This window comes from Triturus cristatus, chromosome 2_2 (genome assembly GCF_964204655.1).
Source record: "Triturus cristatus chromosome 2_2, aTriCri1.1, whole genome shotgun sequence".
Taxonomy (NCBI): Eukaryota; Metazoa; Chordata; class Amphibia; order Caudata; family Salamandridae; genus Triturus; species Triturus cristatus.
Genome location: NC_140582.1, coordinates 532192311 through 532204390, shown reverse-complemented (window position 1 = coordinate 532204390; position 12080 = coordinate 532192311).

Genomic DNA, 12080 nt, shown 5'->3' with positions numbered 1-12080 from the left:
TCGTCAGCAGGGAGCAGGTAGGTATGTGGGGTGCCAAGTAGACTGCCAAAATATTAAAGGTAAAATACCTCTCACGGCGCGCAGGTGCGGAACCAAGGCTCGTCAGCCCAAATCGCTCGAGGGAGCTTAAATACATAAACAAAGTAGGTCGCACACTGCTCGTCATACCAGCAAATAGCCCCATAGAACTCTGGATAATGTAGTAGCAACGGTGAGTATGCCTATGCCACGAGTATGTCACTACAATGCCATCCCTGGACACGTGTTTCGAGGTAATTGCCTCTCGTCAGCAGGGAGCAGGTAGGTATGTGGGGTGCCAAGTAGACTGCCAAAATATTAAAGGTAAAATACCTCTCACGGCGCGCAGGTGCGGAACCAAGGCTCGTCAGCCCAAATCGCTCGAGGGAGCTTAAATAGTACCCGCCGACGCTGACCTCAGGGACCACTTTTCATTGGGGGAACACGCTTGGTAGGTGTAGCAGTGTGCGACCAATTAGCTTGGACACTGAAGTGCACATATTGATCTTTGTAAACGGAAATTCATATGATCAATTGAAGCCATCTTCAGATTTTCTAAAAAATGGGGAACTAACCAATCAAGGAAATCCTCACCCTATATAGGAGTAAGTGCCTTACTGGAGCCTGTTACGGTGCAGCACTATGGGAGATGGCAAATCATACTTTACTACAGACCCAGGAAAATGTATTTTTAAGGAGGCTTTTAGCAGTCCCCAATTCAACCTCCTCATATGTAGCCCACAAGGAACTGTAAGTCTCCTATGTTAATGACTATATTAGTACAGCAGCACTTACGCTTTGGCATGGGATTTGGAGCAAGGAGGGGACTAAATTTACCCAGGAAATTATAATGGACTGCTTTGCCCCTGACCATTGCAAAAAGATCCCTTGGCTGCAGTACAGTTATAAACTTTAACGTAAGTGTAAGGTGAATGTTGATTTTAAACACCCCATAAATATCAAAAATTATAGTAAAAGGGACCTACAATTGAGGCTTGCAGGAACAAGAGAATATCTAAGAGACATAGTAGTAATCAATAAACAGACGACTAAAACATATTGCGAAGTTCCGCTTACACTGGGCACCCAACAATAGTAACTGTGGATAACAAATTTACAACACAGATTTTCTTTAACAAGGTTGCGGTTGGGTATCCTCCATTATCTGATTGCATTCCCTGCAATGGGCAAGTGGAACCGAAACCTTCCAAATTGCCCTTGTGATGTAAAGTCACCACAGTCAACATTGCACTTTATCCTTTTTTGTAACTTTTATAGAGATATTAGGAAGTATGTTTCACGTTCTCTATTTATCTATAGCAAATTATATTTTTATAAACCTGCTTTTAATTATATCTGTAGTTTAGAAAATGAAAAAGTTTGTAATGTAGTAATTGTCTTTATATAAATGGAGATTAAAAGAAGAAAAGATAACTTCCATTTGGAGGCCCTAACGTATGAAAAAATATAGGTCTTTCAGCACAGATCGACGTATTGTTTATAAAAAAATAATGTTATTCTTATGTCACTCTGATACCCGCAAGGGTCTAGTTCGCGCTATATAAAACTTTAAAATAAAATAAATATTTTCTTTTTTTTTTACATTGGTTCTATTTTAATATTTGTAAAACATCTGAAGAATTTTTAACGATCTACTTCAAGACTTTTATGTAATTATGAATTGTATTTTACCTTGTGTACTCTATAATCAAATATTACACTAATCAAATCTTGATTAGCTTTTTTAATTTTCTTCTAAATATCTGTAGATGCTACCTAATGGAATCGACTATATGGCTCTTCTCTTATGTGTTGAATTATTTTTTAGAATGCTTTTATGGCTCTACTTTTTATAAAGTTGAATTTGAATTTGATTTTGATATGGGAGAGGAGCTGCGTGCCATGTGATAAGTAACTGAGAGGAGGAAAGATTAAGAGAAGAATGTTAAACAATAATTCGCCAAGATGTATGTGGCAGGTCTATTGCCTAGCAGTAGGTTCAAATCTCTGAAGCTATTCACAAAGATAAAACTCGCCTGTGAGTAAGTTTCACATGCAAGTTAACTCTTACAGTTTTGAATAGCTTTAAACTTTTTTGGCTATGCACCAATTATGAATGTAAAGTTACTCAAATGTGTAGACTTACATGTCTCCACCACCTGAATTTAAGGCGTGTAGCCTAATTAGTGAGTGTAAGTTACAACACTCAAAAAGAGCTGTACATAGCCCAGTGCCACACAATTGATGGCACTTGAACACCACTCAATTGAAAATAATCGAGGCAGGGACTTGAACTAGAGCCATGGGAAATAATGTTTAATGACATTCTTTATTTTACTTTTAAAAAATATACATTGTTTGCTTTCCGCCCCTTCTCTCTTCCCTTTATGGTCAGACACTTCCTTTGCCCTGTCCACCTGTCTTCATTGCCTGTGTGCTGCTGATGCCCCCTTCTGAGTTTCCTACATTGTCAGCCTGCTGCCCTGCCCCTCTCCACTGCCTGCTGTTGTCTGCGTTCTGCCCCTTCCCCCTGCCTGTCTTTCGTGGTCCGCTTGTTGCCCATGCACCTCCTGTCTTCTCCCTGTGTCGGTGTGCTGTGTCTGCCCACTCCCACCTTCCCTCCGTGGCAAGCTGCTGCCCACGATCCTCCTGCCTGCCTTCTGTGGTCAGATTGCTGTTACTCTTGCCTGCTCTTTCTCACCAGCCTGCTGCTCAGGCACCTCGCATCTGACTCCCATTGTCTGTATGCTGCCCCTGCCAGTGCTCCCACCCATCTCCCCTCATACCCTATTTGGTCAGATTGATGTCCCCGCCCCTTCATCCTGCCCCCAATGGTCAGTTTATTGCCCCTACACATCTCGCCTGCCATCCATTGTCTGTATGCTGCTGCTGCCCGCTCCTGTCTTCCCTCCATGGTGAGCTTGCTCTCTCTGCTTCTCCAGCATGCCTTTCATGATCTGCTTGCTGCACCCGCTCCTCTCTCCTGCCCTCCATTGTCTGTGTTCTGCCTTGCCCTCCCCGGTCAGTTTGTTGTCCCTGCCTCTCCCACCTCCCCTCTTTTGTCAGCATGCTGTCCCTGCCACTCCTGCCTACCCTCTATTGTGTGTGTGCTGTCCTTGCCCAATTCGGCCTGTGCTCTGTGGCCAGCTTGCTCCTCCTGCCCCTGTGGTCTCCCCTTCATGGTTGGCTTGCTACCTTTTCCCCTTCCACCTGAGCTACATTGTTCATGTGCTGCCCCTGCCCCCTTCTGCCCGCCCTCTATGATTAGCTTGCTGTACCTGCACCAGCTCCACCCCTGCCCCTCCTGCCTGCCCTCTATGTTCACCTTGTTGCACCTACCCCTCCCTCTTGCCATCCATTGTTCATTTGCAGCCCCTGCCCTTCTCGCCCGCCGTCCGGGATTATTCTGCTGCCCTTGCACCTCTTGTCTGCCCTCCATTGCCAATGGGCTGACCCTGCCACTTAACACCTGCACTCGGTGGTCTGCTTGCTGCACTTGCCCTCTAGCCTGTCCTCCATGGACAAATTGCTGCCCCTTCTGCCTCCTCTCTGTTATTTGTGTGCTGCCCTGTCCCCTCCTGCCCTTGAAATGCTTGTATCCCTGCCCCTTCCGCAAGTATTTTGTGGTCAACTTGCTTGCCCTGCCCCTCCTGCATGCCCTCTGTTGTCCTTGTGCTGCCCCTTCCCCCTCCCAACTGACCTCCATGATCAGCTTACTGCCCCTGACCCTCCCACCTGCCCTCTGTGGTCAGTTTGCTGCCCCTGCCCCTTCTGCCTGCCCTGCCTGCCCTCTGTTGTCCTTGTGCTGCCCTTGCAACCTCCTGCCCGACATACACGGTCACCTTGCTGCCCCTACCCAACCAACCTGCCCTCTGTGGTCAGCCTGCTGCCCCTACCACTTCTGCCTGCCCTCTACTGTCAGTGTGCTGCCTCTCTCCTCTCCTGCCTGTCCTCCATTCTCAGTTTACTGCCTCCCTGTGCAGCCTGCACTTCGTGGCCAGCTTGCTGCCTCTGTCCCCTCCTGAGTGCCCTCTGTGGTCAGTTATCTGGCTTTGCCCCTGTCCCTCCATGAACAGCTTGTTGCCTCTGCACCACTGGCCTACCCTCCGTGGCGAGTTTGCTACTCCAGCCTCTCCCACCTGCCTTCTGTGTTCACTGTGCTTCCACTGCCTCCTCCCACCTGCCTTCCAGGGTCAGCTTGCTGCCACTATGACTTGTCCTCAACAATCAACTTGCTGCCCTTGCCACTTCCACTGCACCCATAGTCTGGGTGCTGCTCCTGCTTCCTTGCACATGACCTTTGTGGTGCGCTTGCTACCCCTGCCTCTGGGCTTGCCTTCCATGTTCAGCTTGCTGCCCCTGCCTTTCCCCCCAACTCTCTGTTGTCCGTGCTCAGCACCTAACCTATCACATCTGCTCTTCATGGTCAGCTGCTATCCCTTCCCCTCCTCCCCTCTGTCCTGACCTCCTGGGATAGCTTGCTTCCCCTACCCCTTCCCACCTGTTCTCGGTGGTCATCTTGCTTCCACTGTTCCTTTCGCCTGCCCTCCATTGTCTGTGTGCTGACCCTGTTCCTACCGCCTACTCTCCATGGTCAGTTTGCTGCCCCTGCACCTCAGGCCTGCCCTCTGTGGTCAGCTTAGTGATACTGCCCCTCCAGTCTGTCCTCCATTGTCCGTGTGCTATCCCTGCCCACTCCGCCTACCATCTGTGGACAGCTTGCAGCCCCTGCCTGTCCCACCCGCCTTCTGTTGTCCGTGTTCTGCCCTTCCCCACTTCACTTGCTCTCTGAAGTTTAAATGTAAGCAGAGATCTGGTGAAATGGGGAATCATATCCATGGTGAATTCCAACTATGACGACATTCCCACCAAATTGTAGAAGGAGATGTCCACAGACAGAAAGCTCTGAATTTAAACGTAACTTTTTAAATAAGTCCCATTGACCTTTTTCCGGTAATTGCATGATATTTTTAGAAGATGTTAATCATTATTAGCATATTACTATGCTCCTGTAATTCAGAGCCACACTCTCCTCCGGCTCATGACCCAAAATTAATTATGAAAAAACACCAATAGGGGCTCCACCTGATGGGTTCATAGTAGCTCTCCTGGAAATTTGAAAAATCCTTCAATCAATTGTAACAAAAAGCGATTTATAACTCGGAGGGGATTTACACCTCGATGCAATTAACTATAGTCTACCACTTAAAATAATCACTCATATGCATGGTCAAACTTGAAGGTCTCGGATAACTACAGATATTGTCATAAAAACGACAGATTTATTTTCCTTTCTTTTGTTTCTTTGCCTATACAGCTTTCTGTCCCTTTCTAAATTGTCCTATTTCACTCTAGGATGCATATTTTTCATTTACTGGACTCCATGCAGTGGCAACTTTTTCTTTTCATCTAAAAGAATTTCAGAAGCAGATAAGATAATTGTAAAAAAAAAAAAAAACACCTGCGGCCAGTGCAGGTAAGAGCGGTGGGGCAGGGGGGCCGAGTGAGGGGGGATTTCGACAGATGACGACGAGGGAAAATGTATTATTTATTTAATTTTCCCTCGTGGTCGTCTGTCAAATCCCCCTCACCCCGGCCTCACCGCTCTTACCTGCATGGGGGCCCCTGGCTGAAATAAACATGGAACGTGTGTTCTCTATCTACTGAATCATCAACACTGTATAAAAAAGGTGACAGAGTCCTATTTACTTCAACTTGTAATCTATTGGCATCATATACATTGAAATGGGAAGGGTACTCATGTAAGGGACAAAGTACCCCCATTGTACATTAGAAAGATATTGCAACCATTCTTTATAAGGTCATTGAACTCCGAGATGACTTTCAATATCTTGTAAACATACAGCAGAGGGTATTTTACCTCTTACAATGCATGGACACACTATCGACCACCATCCTTCCCACACAGTGCTTAAATAATTGGTGTCTTGCTCTCTTGTATGGAAAGAGATGTTAAGGTTTCAGAGATACGAATAAAGGTGAAATAAGCAGTGCAAAATTAAACAGACCAAAAAGAAGTGAGTATTTCTGGGGGGAACAGCCATTAAAGTCAGTTTAATGCATGCGGAATCTCCTAACAGGTTGAACTGTGCTGTCAGATTGTATCTTTCTTGCAATGACCCACAGCCTATAGAAAAAATCCTCATGTTGCAATAAGTATCTCTTTTCGGCTGATTATTCATCATTTAAGAAAAATGGATCAGAAGAAGTAAAAGCCAGTTCTCCTTTTCATTGTTTAAACTACAACATAAGTTATTGCAGTTGAGTAACCACAGCATTTATTACAGGCGACTAAAAAAGTCACAACTCGACTGTTAGAATAAAATTAGAGGCCGACTTTTATGTAGGTTTTGCAGACTTCCCTGTAGTATATTGCATATTAACAATGGGTGGGAATTTGATGCATAATTTACAAAAGTTGCAAGTCCCGTACCTTGCATTTGAAGGCATATCTGAGTACTTCTGTCTCAATTTGTTTTTTTTTAAAGAAAATGTGCAATTCGGATTGTTATCCACATTAATATAGCTTTCATTTTTAGAGTATTCTAATATCCCTTTAGCAACAGTTGGCAAACAATGAAGAGGGGAAAATATCTGTACACCTGTTTGCTCTCTGCAAGATTCCATTACATGCCAAGAGCATTTTGAGGGGAGAGCATTGTGCTTGCTCAATGTTTCACATTTGTATGCAATTAAAGTACCAAATGTGTCTGGCGACTGATCCATCTCAAAGGCGTTTTTCTGCAGCCATTCTCCATCTTGTACAGGTCTCCATACAGTTTAGTCAACCAGATCTATATCAAATTTCATCAAGACCTTAAAAATGGTAGTGGAGCTTATTTACAAACCCCCTGTGACACTGGTGCATACCTTTTTTTTCTCAAACTTATTTTTATTGGGTTTTCCAGAAGGGTTATCATGACATTTGACAATACATTTATTCATTCGGCCCGTATACATCAAACGAAAGTCTATTTCTGTGTACAGAGTATTACAGTTGTTACAGGTCACATTGGTCTTGAAGAGTCATGTATGCATAATTGATGCAGTACAAAGAGCAAATTCTTCTTAGAGTAACCCCATCCTTATACCCCTAACCCATCCCCCTCCCCAAAGCCCAGTCCCTTTGCCAACAAATCAATTGAACAGTCATTTTCAATAAGCGTATAAGGAAGCCTGGGGATATATTCCCAACTGTATGTGAACAACCTTGAACAACAACAACAACAAAAAAACTTTTGGGCTGTGTATTCCATGTTACAGAAGACCCTGGGTGACTAGAAAGGGTGGAGCGCGTTCCATGAGGTGCTCTGCTATGGGACGGAGCGCAGATTAGAGTTGAAACAGATTGAGTGCTCGGACCCTCGGGGAGCATGTAGTCAGAGGTAGACCTGTGGATAGATATTTCACTAGTGGCCCCCAGGTGTATTTGAAATTTTTAAAGTTGTCTCTGTATATGTCACTTAGCCTTTCCATGGTTAACTCTTTCCATAGGCACGTCTGCCATTGTGTCATGGTTGGAGCCTCTTTCTTCTTCCAAGCCATTTTGGCCACCCCTAGACAGAGCCACATGATGGCTTGGTCTGCCGTGATTTGATACTGTAGCCCCGGGTCCCTAACTCCCAGAAGAGCAAATTCAGGAGAGACTGGAATGTTATATCCTAGGATGTCTTTAATATGGGCTAAAATTTCATTCCAGGAAGGCCTGATGATTGGGCAATCCCACCATATTTGTCGAAAATCACTGAGCAAGCCTCAAACCCTCCAGCATAAATCTGAGGTATTGGGAAAGATCTTCTTGAGTTTGGTGGGATATAGGTACCAGCAGTAGAGTACTTTATAGTGGGCCTCTTGTTCTGTCAGCGAGTGATTGTGACGCTGTATGTTTTACACAAAGCCTTCCATTGAGAGTCTGTGATATCTTGGCCCAGTATACTTTCCCAAAACGACAGATAAGGGGAACGGGAGGAGGGCAGGGTGTGCAATAATAGTGTATAGAGGACTGAGATGTCCCCCTTCATTGTGTCCGCTCGTGTCAAGAATCGCTCTAGTGGTGTGAGTTCCCTCGTTGCCCCCTCTCTGATCTCAGGTTGCGTGGCTCAATGGCATAATTGGAGATAGTGAAAGAATTCTGATTTAGGCAAGTTGAATTTGCGCTGACAGTTTTCAAATGTTAGGACATCCCAGTTATGGAATAGGTGAGTAAGCGCCAGGCATCCCCCCTCCCTCGATGCATCGAATGGTCCCTGCTCTAGTGCGGGTGGGAACGCTGGGTTATAGTGTATAGGAGTGTATGGGGATGGAAATGTTGTCCACTTAGTTTGTCACAGCATGTCGTCCCATGTATGCAGAGTCGTTTTGGTTGGGGTGCTAATGTACGCATTGGCCGGGCGAGTTGACTTCGGTTTCCAAATGAGATCCCAGCATACCTGGCCAGCTATCGCTCGGTCCATGTGTAGCCAGTGTTTATCTGATTCTCTGTGGGACCATTCGACTATAACTCGGAGTTGTGCTGCTTTGTAATAGAGTGTCAGATCAGGCATTGCTAGACCCCCTTCGTCTACAGCTTTTCTTAGGCGAAGGAACGGCAGTCTAGGTCTCTTGTTTTGCCAGATGAATTTGTTGACCAGTATGTGTGCTCTTTGCAAGAAATCTTTCTCAAGGTTGATGGGGATGCTCTGAAACAGGTGCAGAAATTTTGGCAACACCACCATCTTAATGACATTAAGTCTACCGATCCATGATAAGTAAAGCGGTGACCAGCGTTTGAGCTCTGCCTGCAGATGGGTAAGAAGTGGAGGATAATTGGCCGCAAACAGGTCTGATATTTTGGGGGTTAATTTAATCCCTAAATAGGTCAAATCTTTTATGGACTGTTGAAATGGTGTGGCTGCCTCCAGAGTTCTCATGTCAGATTCTGGCAGCGTTAAATTTAAGAGGAAGGATTTGGGGAAGTTAATTTTAAGGCCTGCTACTTGCTCGAACCGGGTCAACTCCTCTTGTGTTGCAGTCAGTGAGCGCAAAGGGTCCGACAACGTCAACAAGATGTTGTTGACGAAAAGGGATATCTTGTGTTCTTCGGAGCCAAAGGGCACCCCTCTAATGTCTTGTAACTCCCTGATTGTTGCTGACAGTGGTTCAATGCTGAGCGCAAAAAGGAACGGTGACAGGGGGCATCCCTGCGTCGTCCCCCTCCCCAGCACAAACCGGTCTGATGCTATCCCGTTAACCAAGACCCTGGCACTCGAAGTCACAAAGTTAGCTCGTATCATATTGATGAAGGTGTCACAGAACCCATACCGTTGGAGGACCTGGAAGAGAAAAGACCAGTCCACTCGGTCAAACGCCTTCTCAGCATTAAGGGTGGGTGGAATTTGCGAAATTGACTTTCGCAAATTATCACGAAATTGCGCAAAATCTCCGCGAGCATGTGAAACTTTTGCGAAGATGCGGAGATTGCTTTTCCCGCCCGTTTGCGATGTGTTTTTGCGTGCTCGCGGGGAAATATATCTCCAACTTGCCCATGCGGTCGCTAATGGGCGTGGCCATCTTGCTCGCGATGCTTATTTCCTGTTCGTGATCGCAATGACGTGTTCGCGATCGCAAACTCTCGCGGGATAGCGCGACGGGCTACCAACAATCCAACATCTTGTGGCGTGCACGAACGGATAGGAAAACTCGTCGGCGAACGCAGGAACCTGGTAAGTCGCGACCGCGTGCGCGAGAATGCATTTTTAAAGCGTGAACAAGAAAAATACTTCCGTTTCGCGGCAGGTTGCGAAAGTTTTGACATTTTCGCGCTCTCTGCGGAACGCGAAATTGTCAAAATATCGCAAATTCCTCGAGCGGAACGAAATTTACCACCCAGGCCTACTCGGCATCTAGGCCTAATAGAACTGCGGGAATCCGTTTTTTATACGTTTTCTCTATTGGGTGGATAACCCTTCGTACATTATCATGTGTTTGTCTGCCCCTAATAAAGCCGTATTTGTCCGGGTGTATGAGGTCAGGTATCAACCTATCAAGCCGGGAGGCCAGTATCTTTGAGTAAAGTTTAGCATCTAAGTTAAGTAATGCTATGGGGCGGTAGGAGCCACAGAGCTGAGAATCCTTCCCCACCTTAGGGAGCACAGTAATTAGTGCTTCGCTCATAGTGTTGGTAACTTGAGAAGAGGTTGCAATGTGATTAAAGAGCAGAGCTAACTGGGGAATGAGTTCCGCACTGAAGCTTTTGTAAAATTGTGCTGTCAGACCGTCCGGGGCCTTATGCAATTTGAGAGTCTTAAGGGCAAACTGGACCTCTTCTGTTGTGATAGGTTCCTCAAGTTGCTCGTTTTGGGAATCCGTCACCTAGGGTAGCATCACTGAGTTCAGATAATTGGCTTGGGCTTGTAAGTCGACTTGATCTGGAGTGCAGAGTGCCTCATAATAGTTTTTAAACATTCGTGCTTTCCCAATATCCTCCCTAATCAGGACGCCTGTGTGATCTTTTATGCTTGTGATGTACTCCCTTTCCTTTTTTATTCCAAGCTGTCGCATCAAGTGTGCACCTATTTTGTTTCCCTGCGTATATGATGTCTGCTTCAGGCGAAGCATAGTCAGTTCTGCCATATTAGAGTAAATTACGTGTAGTTTCCCCTTCAGGGCTGTGACTTTTCTCTGCAAGGTGAGAGTGGGTTTAGCTTTATGATCGCGTTCCGCCGCCTTTAGTTCCCCTCCAAAAGTAACCTCTCTCGTCATGGCGGCAATGCGTTCCGATCCCTGTTCAATTTCCCCCATTTTGGTCTCCAAGTCTAGCATCCTCATGCCCACCGAGTCGATGTCTTGTTGAAGGGAGGTGAGTCTGCCGTTCAAATCTGTCCTCAGAGCATCTAGAGCTTGTGTCCAGTCCGCCTTTAATTCATCCCTCAGTTCCTGCTTGAATGTCCTTAGAGAGGTGAGGAGGTCGTCCTTAGATAGTGCCATTCCAGGCTCTTCACTCGCCCTCTGTTGGGGCTCCGTGTTGGAGGTAGGTGCGAAGTATGTAGATACCCTGTTGCTCTGGGATTGCTTTTTGGGAGGCATAGGGTTGTGAATGGTGCGGCCCGCAGGGTGTCTGGTGCCCGGGCCTCCCAGATCACAGTGCCTGGATAGATCACTACCCTCCCTTCAGCGCTGCTTTGCTCCGAATATGATCAGGGTGAGGGTGTAGAGTCTCGTCCCCTTTGGTATCCCAACCTGGTGCGCGGTGCACCTCTGCTGTGGGGTTCGGGATGTTTCTTACACGTTTGTTCTTTCCTTGTGGACCCCAATGCCTTCATGCGTGGTGACTCCTGTCCTCCACCACTGTGTGCTCCTAGCTCGTTGCCAATGCCAAATCCCGGGGGTTGCACACTCTTGCTGTGTCGGTTTAATGCCAGGTGCACTGGTAATGTGAGCCGCAGTCGATGAGCTGGCTCGTGTAGGGCCTTTGCGTCTTTCGAGTTCACTTGCCTGAGTGAGCGCCATATTGGAGTCAGGCGCCGCTCGTTTCTATCCCCTGTTTCAAGCTTTATTACTGGGGCTTTGATTCACTGGTGAGAAAAACAGGAAACAGTTTCCTCCTCCGCACTCCCCGATTCCCTCAGAGGGCTGCTGTAATGCCTTGTCGGGTGCACTGCGTGATGCTCCCCACCACGTTGTGGTATGAGATGGCGGCTGGAGGTCCTCCTGTCTCTTCTCAGTGATCCCTCGCCATCCACCGCTCATAGTCCAGTTCCAGCCATGGCAAACAGAGTCGGTATGTCTCCACTTCGTTATTTATGCATTGCCGAGCTGTTATTGTTGTTAATGCGGCGTTTTCTTAGGTTATGCACAGCTGAGCAGAGAAGCAGACATGGATTACGACCATATTGCCATCTTGGCTGGCCACGCCCCCGCGTAACTTTTTTTGACGCACTGGCAGAGCAGTGTGCTGCCCCATATTTACAAGGCAACGCAAAGCCACCCTGTGTTACTTTTCATGGCCTTGTAAATACATCCCCTTTTCACTCATCACTTTGTGTGAAAGGGGCGTGCCATGG